At 38.2% G+C, this 12,349-nt stretch overlaps 1 protein-coding gene across 2 annotated transcripts in view; it reads right to left on the reverse strand.

Moving 5' to 3' along the window:
- RNF144A (ring finger protein 144A) overlaps positions 1-12,349 on the reverse strand; it is a 62,080-nt gene that overhangs the window by 12,206 nt on the left and 37,525 nt on the right. The gene's annotated exons all lie outside the window — the stretch shown is intronic.

Genomic DNA, 12,349 nt, shown 5'->3' on the forward strand with positions numbered 1-12,349 from the left:
AAATAAAATAAAATAAAATAAAATAAAATAAAATAAAATAAAATAAAACAAAACAATAGTGGGGAAGAGACAAATCAAACAGGGAGCTAAGGGGAAAAAAAGTAAAAACCTGGCTCCAAAAATCTTTGTGTGATGGGAAATCACAACACAGCGTAGTAGGCAGCAACTACCCAGAGATAGATGTCTGTCAAGCAGACCAGAGAGCAAGGAATGTATCTTGCCTTCTGTTTCTAGAGAATAATTATGTAAACTTCATGGTATGTCTCCATGCTCCATAAGAAGCAAGAATGTGAGAATTAGGACTCCCAGAAGAAGTACAGTTTCCATGGGTACCGAATAATAAATATTAGTGGTACTAATACTTTTTCTCTCCTAGCAACCGTAGCACCTTACCTAAGTCATAACTGAAAACATTGCATCTGACATATTGGCACATAGCATGACTGTCAACAAGAGAGAGGGCAGGGGATTACTTCAGAAAAAGGGCAAGCCAAGCCCAACCCTCATTAGGTTTTGAAGAAAATCTATCCCTCTACCTCCATACTTCTCCCATCAAGGTAAGCACACAGATGCCTGCTAGGGAGGTGAGGGCAAAGGCTAAGGGAGAGAAACCTTTTTCTCTGCAGATTCCTCAGCTTTAGTCAGCCTGGTGCTACACAGTAAGAACAAATGAGGGTCTGTTTGCCACTGGGCAGGTCACACCATGGTGGACACCTCATGAGTTCAACTAGTACCAGTATACAGCACAAGCCCAGCATCAGCCTGGAAAGGCCAAGGGCTGAGTCAGCCCTGCTGAACCCAGCTTTCTCCACTGGAATTCACTGGACAAAGCAGTCTCTGCCCTGCAGTCAGGTCATAAGGCATGTGTTTGGCCCAGCCCTGCGCATGTGGCTTGTGGCTGCTGTGGTCCAGGCTTTGAGTCTACTCACTCAGCCAATCCATCTTCAGTTCTCTCTCATATGTTTTTGCTGCTTCTTTCAGTGAACCTATCATGTAGCTTAGTGGTTTGTTTTGGATTTTACCTCTCACATCCTGATTACAGCAAAAACTTCACTTTCTACCCACATAATTTCAGCTGCTATGGTACATGGCTCTGCTGGTGACAACCTGCCATTGCCTTGATAGCTTGCAAATCATTTCTGATTCCCCTTTCCTGCCTCTCTTACTCAACAGAGACAGCAGGTCTATTTTTTGGGGAAAAGAAAAACAGACTAGATAATTGATATCTTTAGAAGTTTTATATGCATTAGAAAAACCCTTTGTGATGAATCAGAGCCTACATCTTTATAAGCAAGGATTTACTGGAGATAACAGTTCATTTAGCAGATGTTTGACTTGCAAAAGGTTTCCAACATATCACTTTTATATCTGCAGAGAGGTGTAGTGGTTTGAGAGGACTGCTAGCAGCAATGACAGCAGAATGAGCTCTGCAAGAACCAGGCCCTAGGTTGCGTGCCTTGGCAGGCTATGATTTCAGCTGGAATGAGGTATTAGCATGCCATAATGACACTATTGGCTCTTCCCTTTCCCCTCCATTTGCAGATGCCAAGTGTGGATTAAAGCAAAAACGCATACAATTTTAATGCCAGCACTTAGCACTTACAGAAAGTACTTTTCGAGCTGAATGAGTTTTGCTATCATTAATCATTAATGTGGTTAATTCCCTCAGCCTGTTTGGGAGCATCGCCAAAACACATTTGATTTGTTTCTCTTTCTTCACATCTTCCAAGGAAGAATATAGCTCATCCCTGCCACAGGCAGTGTCCAAGGCTTTCCCTTTCCACTGATGTGGCACTAGCACTATATACTCAAAACGAACCCAACTAAGGTGCACTTATGATGCTGTGCTTTCTGGGAATAGAGATGCTGTCCTGAGGCCATGAAGTATCAGTAGTCAATTATGCAGAGGATTAAACATTTTGTTTGCTCAAGACTTCTCCAGTCTAGAGATTTTTCAGGTAGAAAAGGGGTAATCCAGAGAGGTTGCCAGGCAGTTTGAAGCAAAGGCTACCCGTGGCATGAAAGCAGATACAAAACGTGCCACTTGCAGCAAGAAAAAATTAACTGGTGCAGTACTGGAAATGCACCTCTATGAAAGTAAAACAATACAGTGTGTAACTGGGCATCTAATTCTAATGTAAAATTCATTAAAATACAAATAACTTTTATAAAAAGGCAACAAATTGCTGCTCATATTCTGTAATGGTTTTAGGGGTCTCATATTGAGAGAAAATATCCTAACAGTCTTCCCACTAAGGCAATAAGGTACTGTATATGATGATTAAAAAAATGTATAAATCACCCAAAATAACATTCAAAATGGACTGTATTACATAAAATTCCTCAGAGAAGTGGGAGCTGAAATTAGAAACATAATGACAGAATAGGGAAAAATGAACAAGATATCCTTCCTTTTGCAGACTGGCTCTTACAAAACTAATATGTGTCTTTATTTTTCTTTTAATTGACACACGTCAAGGGAGAGTTACTCATACTTGAAGCAATACTTTTACTGAATTTAATTGTTTCATTCTTTAAAATACTTTGTATTTCAGTAATTAAGTATCTAAATATTTAATTGAGTCGTACTCAGGGATACTCTAAACCTGCTAAAAAATGGCAGTGGCTATTCTTCACTATTTACATATACAGCTTGATATAAGAAAGCCGGAATAAGACTAGTCATTTTAGAAAAATTAAATCTTTACTCTGAATTAATAGGTAATAAAAATAAATGTTTCCTTTGCATTCAGTTTTGTACTCAATTTCTGTACTCTGACAGTCTTCATGCTTAGACAGCATGAAGAAGGATCAAGTGTGTTGTAGTTTGTTCCTGTAGCTTCAGTAATCACTAAAACCATATGTATTCCTACTCCTTTTTGAATACTGAAGAAAAACATGTCCTTTTATGATATTCTTTATTCAAACTACTGTATTTTACAAGACAGCTGCAAAAACAGGTGTTTGTGGCATATGTTTCTGTCCAGTGTACGTATCGTAAGCATACCAAATGATTTAGGGGAGAAAAGGAGTCATTATGGTATGACAGCAATCCAGGAGATTAGTAAATTGAAGTATACAGATCTACAGCATTTTACAAATCTTTGCATTTTCCATGGAATCATAGAATTGCCTAGGTTGAAAAGGACCTCAAAGACCATCTAATTTCAACCCTCTGCTATGTGCAGGGTCACCAACCAGCAGACCAGGCTGCCCAGAGCCACATCCAGCCTGGCCTTGAATGCCTCCAGGGATGGGGCATCCACAGCCTCCTTGGGCAACCTGTTCCAGTGCATCACCACCCTCTGAGAGAAAAAATTCCTCCTAATATGTAACATAAATCTCCCCTATCTCAGTTTAAAACCATTCCCCCTTTACCCTATCCTATCCATCCTCATAAACAGCCGTTCCCCCTCCTGTTTATACACTCCCTTCAAGTACTAGAAGGCCACAATGAGGTCTCCCCAGAGCCTTGTCTTCTCCAAGCTAAACAAGCCCAGTTCCCTTAACCTTTCTCCATAGGAGAGGTGCTCCAGCCCTCTGGTCATCTTAGTGGCCCTCCTCTGGAGCTGTTCCAAGAGCTCTGCATCTCATTGCACAGCATGTTTCAGACTGCAAGTCAAGACTCATTGCATGCCTCAGTTGCTGTCAAACAGCATAAGATCAGTAAGAGCAGACTAGTTAGTTCCCCTGAGCAATACACTTATGCTTTTCCCTGTGATTGCATACTCTTTGTGTGTTCCTACTCTGTCCTTTTTCTGTACATCACTGTTGTCCTTTCTTACCAGTTGGTGTCTCAGTGACTCTCTTCCACCTGGTAATCTAAGAATCCTCTTGTCATTGCTGTTCCCCTGACAAAGGGCTGGATAGCATCCATTGGAGGAGTTTAGGTCTAAACCCATTCTCCCACAAAGACCAACTGAGAGCCCAACTCAGGTTTACTATGAGCTTCCAAAATAAGCAAGGTATACTTCTTCATTTTATTTTATTTTTGTCTTTGCTTCAGCGATAGAGGGCTAAATAAAGGAACAATTTCCCATCTGAAGCTGCCAAGCACAGCCAGATATTTAAGACTCTGCCCAAAGAATTGCACTTCTAACGTTTGTACATCAAGGACCGCGATGCTCAGAAAGGTAGAATCCCAATGACCTCTGAGGTGCTGTTGCTTTAGAGCTGAACATCTTTGTCCAACGCTGTAAAGATCAAAGCGCCCTATGAGGATCTAAACTTTCCCTAACTTCCAGACTTTAACATATAATCTCACTCTGCTACATTTAACTCAAACTAAACTGCACAGGACACAGCAAAATCTCAATGTAAAGAATTAAAATGTCTGGATTTTTTTTTTATTTTTTTTTTTTCTTTTAGAATTCCTGCAACAATTATGCCTATTTCTAATGAAGATGCTATGACTTGTTTCTTCTGACATTCAAAACCAAGATAAAACTACCAAAACACATACGAAGAAAACTTCTGTTTTTCCCATATGGAACAAAATCTACCATCTACTTTGAGGGGAAAAAAAGTGTTCACTTGGTCTTTAAGGTAAGTTTGCAATACAGATGCACTGAATTAAAAACATTTGGAAGTACTTATGGTGAACAACTTCACTGTTTGAAACAGAAGACCACAGCTTTTAAAAAAATTATAGCAAGATTGCCATTAAGAACACTCTATTGCTAGTATCACAGGAGATAAGAAATGACTTTTTAAGATTACATTTTTCATTTGAGAGTTGGGCAGGCAAGAAGATTATCCTGTATTAATTCCTTAACTGTTGCTACATGGATTTTCTCATAATGCAGACTTCTAACTATACTAATACTGCACATATAAGTATCAAGTCATCCGGGAAATTTCATAAATAAGTCAGTGGATTTAGAAAGGCCGAAAAGAGTGACAGGATTGCAGAGCCAAGTATATCATCACCATAACATTTGATTTATTTCTTAAAGCTTTAAATTTATTTTAGTGCTAGCATTAAGCCACAGTCCATCCCAAAACAAAATGTGCACTCACAAAAATCATCGCATGATGGCATTGGTAAAACAGCCAGGAGAACAATCCTTCACTTTGAGCAGACAATCTCTATGTTCTGCATTCTACTTCAGGGACACAAGGTTTGATGTGCTTTCTTGAATGTGGGAGATTGCTGCTTTATTTTTTTAACAGAAATTCTGATTCTAAAATTAGAACTCCTGACTTCCAATGCAAAGAGGGGAAATGGAAAAAAACATTGAAAATAAAGTTCATACTGAACAGTAAGACATTTCCAAGACAATTATTAGCTAGACCAAATTAATAAGAGTCCAGCAATATCTCTATCATCTGTAAAATAGGATTAGATTAACCTCCATAAATATGCATACATAAAATAAATGTATGCACTCACCCATATATTTATTGAAACTTACATTTAACAACAGGAAGAGATAGGAAATGCTGGTTGGTATTTTAAGCTTTACATTACAAATGACACCAGTCTAGGTGAATATAATCATTTCTTTTGGCCTAATAATCAGTGAAGAAAATAAATATGAAAGGACAAGAAGTGAGGAGTATTCAGCACCATTTTGTAGCTACACATCTTTTTGTGCTAAAAATATACTGAACCAAAATTTAAAATCCCTGTCATAAAGGTACACTGATAAGTAGGAAATATTAAAAATACACTTCAACAATTACTTAAAACAGTTTTGTAACATTTTTATACTCTGCGTCCCAGGATTTTTTCTTTATGTCGCTCAGAATTGAATATTGGGAAGGTGGTACCTTTTCTTCTCAGAAGAGAACATGATACCAAGGTTATTCCACTGCTCTGTGCTAATTCCATAATTCCACAATCTGTCTGGCACATAGGTATTTATGCTGGTAGACACTGTGTAAGTCTTCAGGGTAAGGTGATGTAATGCTAGTTTTTAGCTTTGGATTAGAATAGCAAATAGGAAGCAGAGTGCAATAATCTCAGAAGGGAACAGGGAGAGATAGCTAGGGTATGAGAGAATGAGTGATTTTTTGCTACAAGTAAAAAGCAGAAAGATGAATTTGGGTGCCCATGTCTCAGATAGTGGCTATTATCTTTGGAATAATGCTTTCCTTCCCTTTAGTCAATACAGAAGATTCACTCTGAACTGGAGAAATTTTCCTTGAAGAAATTATTGTCTAAAGGAAAGCAAAGCTGAACAGTTCCAAAAGGAAAAACTCCTCTAAAATAAACAACAGCCTACAGCTGGATATTGTCTGGAGAGGACTGAATCATGACTGCACTAGGTTTGAGCCTGAGGCTTCCTTAATTTTTGAGGAGTAGGAATTCCAGTAGCCATATATTACAGCTATATGTTACATTTCTCAATGTTTCTGTAGATCTCCTAAAAGCAACAAGACTGGCAATCTGGTGCTGAAAAAAAAAAAGTGCTTTTAATGTTAGCATTTTGTGGAAAGAAAAAAATACTTTGTCAGATTGCAGCGGTATATTTAGAAACATAAACATGTGAGAAGAAAAACATTGTAGTTTTCTTGGAGAGCTTTTAAGCTTCTTCCAAACTTACTGTTTTTTTGTGGGTATTTTTTTCTTTTGTGTGTGTGTGTGTGTGTGTGTTAAGGAGTTATAATCCTGCTCAAACTTATTCTTACTTAATCACAGGCTCAGCTTTAAAATGCTCTTGCACTGCTGCTCCCTTGTGCAAAATTCTCTATTGCAGATCTACAATCTGGCTTTTTAGTATCACCTTAATCCTATTCAAATGACAAGTGATTTACAGGGAAATATTTATGAATGCTGAATCATAAATATCCCTAAGGCATACACACAAGCACAGAGGTGATTTTTTTCTCTTTATTAGATATACTGTCACCTATTACAGACCAAATCCAAGAACACAATCTATATGCAACATCACAAACCTCCTAGATCTGAGACAGATGTACATTAGACAGATGTTTAAAGTAGAATCAGAAACATTAACAAATCCTTTCCACTTACCTAGATATTGTGTCAGAGATAAGAATTTACTTTCAAAAAAAAAAAAAAAATCCAGACTACCAAAATTGCATCTGTTATTAAACTTTTATCTGAATCATCATCCTTAATAAATCACATGAGAAAACAGTCACTTGATATGTAGTACTTCAAATTGAATATCTGAAAGCAATAATGGAACATTCTTGCCCAGTTACCCTTTTTTATATCCTTACTTTGGCTGAGGCAAAAATCATGCTACACAAGCGCACAAAAATTCACTCTAATACAAGAATCTACATGGTTCTGCAGTGGAGAAATATCTAGTGCCAAATTTGGTTGCTTTTTCAGTCAAAAGACATGCACTGAGAAATGAACCTTGGCCAGCACAAGAGGTGGAAAACATGACAGGTGATAACTGCTTAGTACCAAAGTATATCATCCTGCTATAGCCCATATTTTCAGCTTAAATTCAGTCACATCTTCTTGCCCATGGATAATGATCAAATGATAGCTTGTCTGGAGAAGATACCTGCAACCTGTTCTACCATGCCTCAGGACAAACTCCCTGGGCATCCTTCCCTCAGATATAAAATTTGTTGTCCAAAGGTCTTCATGCTCTCATGAGCTGAGAGGACATCAGGCTAGGAAACAAGCCAGCTGCCAGCCCAGAAAGAGATTCAACTGGTGCAAGTGTGACTGTGCTTAGTGCAAAGGAACAGCTCTTGATTCATCCTGCGGACGTCAGGGAAGACTTGGCTGCATTAGTTCTGCCTCTTTCCAAATACTTTCTGTCTGTACACCCAAATAGCAAAACACTCACTGGCATACACTGCTTAGTTGATGCAAGCAACTTGCAAAGATTATGTATGTTAGTCAAGGGGTGCAGCATTTGTCTGCACCAGTGTTCGGCTGTGTCAATTTGAAGACAGGGAAGTTTCACTTATACTGCCATCAGTCAACAAATGACTAAGTGAAGCAATAAGGAACATAGCATCATCAAGATGCAGCTATTTTCAAGGAGAAATATCTCTTAAAGAGAAATCCTGTTGACTTCTTCAGCAGGACAAATGTCATTAGAATAAGGCTAATATTCTTTGAGGCACAGCAAGTGATGTCTAGGGAAGATCATTAGCAGGACCAAGTAGCAGAAACTACATAAAACTGAAAATCAGCTGTGTGTTTCCAGCTGAATATCTCAGTTGAAAAAGGGAAGGCAAGGAAGACTTACAGCTGCCTACATTCTTAACTATTTTTTTGTATGGCCATGCATATGTATCAGAAAACAGTCTTCCCTTATACAGTTGCATGAGAGAAGTTACATTTTATTTTTCCTTTTTAAAATTTCAAAACAGAACCAGTACTTTTGAGTTGGAGGCCAATACCCCTGCAGCAGAGAAACTTTCCCTTTCACATGCAAAACAGTAACCAAACAATAAGAAACTAGTTTTCACAACATCTTGATAAAGACAACTAATGTTTATCTTGCCCAGTAAAATCACCCTAGAGAGGGGAGAGATGAAGGCTCTTAATCAAGCCCAGCTTTCACTTAGGGCTCTGCAGTTCCCAACTGCACCTTACTGTGCAAGCAGGCCAGTTCATTATTAAAGCAGGGAGCTTTGTCCTCATAGCACCTGTGAGCCAGAACCTGAACTGCAATGTGCACTGCTATGTAAACACAATGACCTGTGATCACAAAGCCTCTACTGAGGCACCACATGTCAAGATTGGTATCAGTTCTCTGTTAAGGTTTCAGGGAAGTGAGAACAAGCAGCAAGCTCTAAGCATTACCAGAAGCTGGTGGGAAACGGGGGAAAACGTTACTGCTGCTAAAAAGTACCCAGAGCTCTATAAAAATGGCACAAACCATTTGCTTTTCCCCTTCCTCCTGTTTCAAAGCAAGTAGGGCAGCTCCCTTAGCTGTATAGGGAAGGCAGCCAGGCTCTCATGCACTCTTCTCCTGGTATCCTCACTGCCTGGGGAAAGCGGAAACTGCCTCATTTGGAGTGAGGGAGAATACTGAGTAACCTTTGCATTTTACTGCAATTCAGTAATGCTCTATGTGCTTTCAGTCCAATGGAATTAAAAAAAATAATGCTTGCTGCCACTTACAGGCAGCTTAATAATGTTTGTCTTGTTGCTCATAGGTCTTCCATTCAGGTCTTCATCCTACCAAGGAGCTCAGTTTGGGAAATGTCTAGAATTAAACTGGTGTGTACAGACAGCCATGATTAGGCTGATAGAGTAATCCTGGTTAAAGAGGGGTACTGATAGCAGGATAGTCTATCACTATACCTACTGTCATGCTACCTGAGACAGAATATGCTTAAATAAATATTCAAATCATTTAAGCCAAACTCAGAGGGACACCTAAAGCACCAGAAAAGATGAACCAGCTGTCTCCATGGCTTAAGGTGAGACTGTGGATAAGAATCAGGGTATGAGTATCTACTAACAGAGAAATTAATACTACTATACCTGTTTTATAATACAGTCACAGGCAGTTATGGAAGCAGAAAGTAAGGCTTAAATAGATGTTGTTTTATTTTCTAATTGCAAAGCTTGTATCTTGCATCTGAGTAGCCCTCCTCCTTTCCACTGGTAGTAAGTTAGCAGATGAGTGATTAAAACAGATTTCTCCATCAACAAAGACAAACTCTCTTCCAGGCTCTGCATTTCTTCAAGATACTTGCTTCCATGAACTCCCCACTTGATTTTTTTTTTTTCTTAAATTGAGAAAGAAAAGCAATGAATCCATTATTACCAGTATGATCAGTACTACATAAAATCTTGAATAGAACTGAACTGTCTCATATCAAGTCAAGAGGATCTTAGCTTGGCTTGAGAAAAAGTGCTGGCATCACTGTACTTGTAACACTATTTAAAATCATCTGTATGCTTTATACAGTATTTAAAAAATGCAACCTAGAAACAGATCTCAGCAGCTAACTTATTAACTGGAACAAAACCAGCTGTAACTTAAGTACATATACAATTGATAAGGTATCAAGGGAACATCCTGTCCCATAAAACACACAAGAATTTCAACACAGATCATAAAGTGGTGAGAACTGAAAGCAGCAAATGGACTAAATATGCTCCCCTTCTACCTCCTCTAAGAAAGTAGACAAAGGCTAAATAATAACTAAAGGATTTTGGAGTAGTATCTACATACTTTGGACATACTCTACATATAATAGATTCAGTAGACTGTACTAAGACAAGTAGAAATACACCTGGCGAAGTATTTGGCCTGCAGGGTTTTGATCTTGATAGACCAAGTTTTATCTCTATATAGATATATATGTACAGAGAGATTTTATATGTGTGTACATACTACATACATACATTTGTGTGTGTGTGTGTGTGTGTGTATATATATATATATACATATATGTGTGTGTGTGTATATATATATATACACATACATACAATTTTGTTCTGGCTTCTTGCTTTTATGTCAAAGACTGGAGGTAAATGGTGACCTCTGCAGTGATATGAAGGAGGAGAGAAAGAACAAGAAGTATCAAATAGAAGTATGAAAACTGTTTTTGCCACAACTCTTGCTCCTGACTCTGAGCCTTCAGTCTAAACCTCAGCAAGCTGAGACAGAATATTACACAGAGACCTTTTAAGTGCAGCATTACTGGCCTGTAGGCAGAATTCAGATCACCATGCAAATTCCTCAATCCTGTAATATTTCTGTCTGCAAGCCTGCACTCCCTTATAAGAAGCTCTGTGGTAAAGATTGTCTCTTGCCAACACTTATACAATAACACAAAATTGCTATTCAAAAAGACAGAATGGGGGTCTCCCTCTCTGGTGGAGCTGGGTTGAATAGAGCAGATTGCCACTCCTGAGCTGATGATTCAGAGAAGCTACAATTTCCCACTGTATTATTTTGCTCGTTGTGGCTACTAGTACAATAAGTCATCATGGTTTTTTATTGTTATGATTGTTAATGCACACACAATGCTATTGAGCTCTCAGGTTTTTGTACATTTGCATCCATTAGGAATATACCTGTTGTTTGACTGTTTGATATATCAGAGAGACAAAAGTCTAGAGAGCAGAAAGGAAAATAAGCTGCCTGCTGTTAGCTTTTTGTTTCTTCATTTTCTGAGTACTGTCAACATCTTTGTCCTCTTGGAAACAGATCAACAGGGGAAATCTTGTGTGCTTTTTAAACTGAATCAAAAAAGTAAGACATTAAAGCATTTTAAAGTCACTTTTTCATACTATAAATTAGCACACAGGAGGTAGCCTTAAATTTCAAGATCGCATGTCTCGTAGCAGTTGCTTTTCCCAGGAGAAGTAATTAATTTTGCATGTTTTGCTCAGAAAGCTTTCATGATAACATTCATCTCCTTATAGATGGAAATTGAGAGTAAAGCAAACAGAATCACTTCATTTTTGTTAGATTTATTTTGTATTATGTGGTTTGCTCTGAAAGTAATGCCTCCTACTTATTTCCACGGTAAGTACAACAGCTACAAAGAGCACAATAACATCATCTGATAAACCAAACTCTGCACCAGCAAGGGTGACTCACTGTTTCACAACAGCTACGACAGTGTCATTGCTAAAACACACCACCTACTGCCTCGCTGTGCTCATATCTACTATTCGTTCTCCAGAACTGTTCAGCAAGCACCATTTAATGTTAGTGAGAGTAATTTCTTTTTCTTGCATGGAGGAATTTAATTGCACACTTTTATTTCATACACACTTCCATGTTGGATGCCACTTTGTTAGAATCTTCCTCTGCTACCATTTGTCACATTGCAACAAAATGTGAAAGAATGTGAAAGAATAATCTGGCTGTTTTCACCATTTATATTGAGGACTACCCTGATTTCCAGAAATATCAGGTTTCCAGAAACATGAAAGAATACCACAGCTGTCAATTTCTTCCTTCACCATGAGTTATACAGACTTTGGCCTGACTAATTACGGAAATATTTTCATAGGAAATTTATTAACCTTTAGGTTGTCCAGAAGGTAGAGATGAAGGCCTTGTGTTCCCATCATTCTGAATTCCTGTTCTGCCCAAATCAGTGGTCTGCCCCTTCAAATGGCTGAAATTGATTTCCTACCCTCAGCCAATGAAAGTAAGGGTAACTTTGTTTTACTTTTACTTTGCAAGACAACTTGGGGCAAATAAATTTTTCAGGGCACTCAAACATCAGCTCATACAAATCCTGAGGTAGACAAGATAGGTTTGTTCTCCTGAAAAGGTCAAAACAGAATTAACTATTCAAAACAATCAAATAAGGATGTTAAAAATGATCATTCCAGCTGAGTAGAGGTGAATACAGGAATCTAATTTTAACATGGTAAGTTTACTTAGCCTGCTCTTAGAACCTGGTCTATTAGTGAAGGTTACTTCAC

The sequence above is a fragment of the Lagopus leucura genome, unplaced genomic scaffold, assembly GCF_019238085.1.
Source record: "Lagopus leucura isolate 7727_CA_CO unplaced genomic scaffold, USGS_WTPT01 Super-Scaffold_73, whole genome shotgun sequence".
In the NCBI taxonomy this organism is placed as follows: Eukaryota; Metazoa; Chordata; class Aves; order Galliformes; family Phasianidae; genus Lagopus; species Lagopus leucura.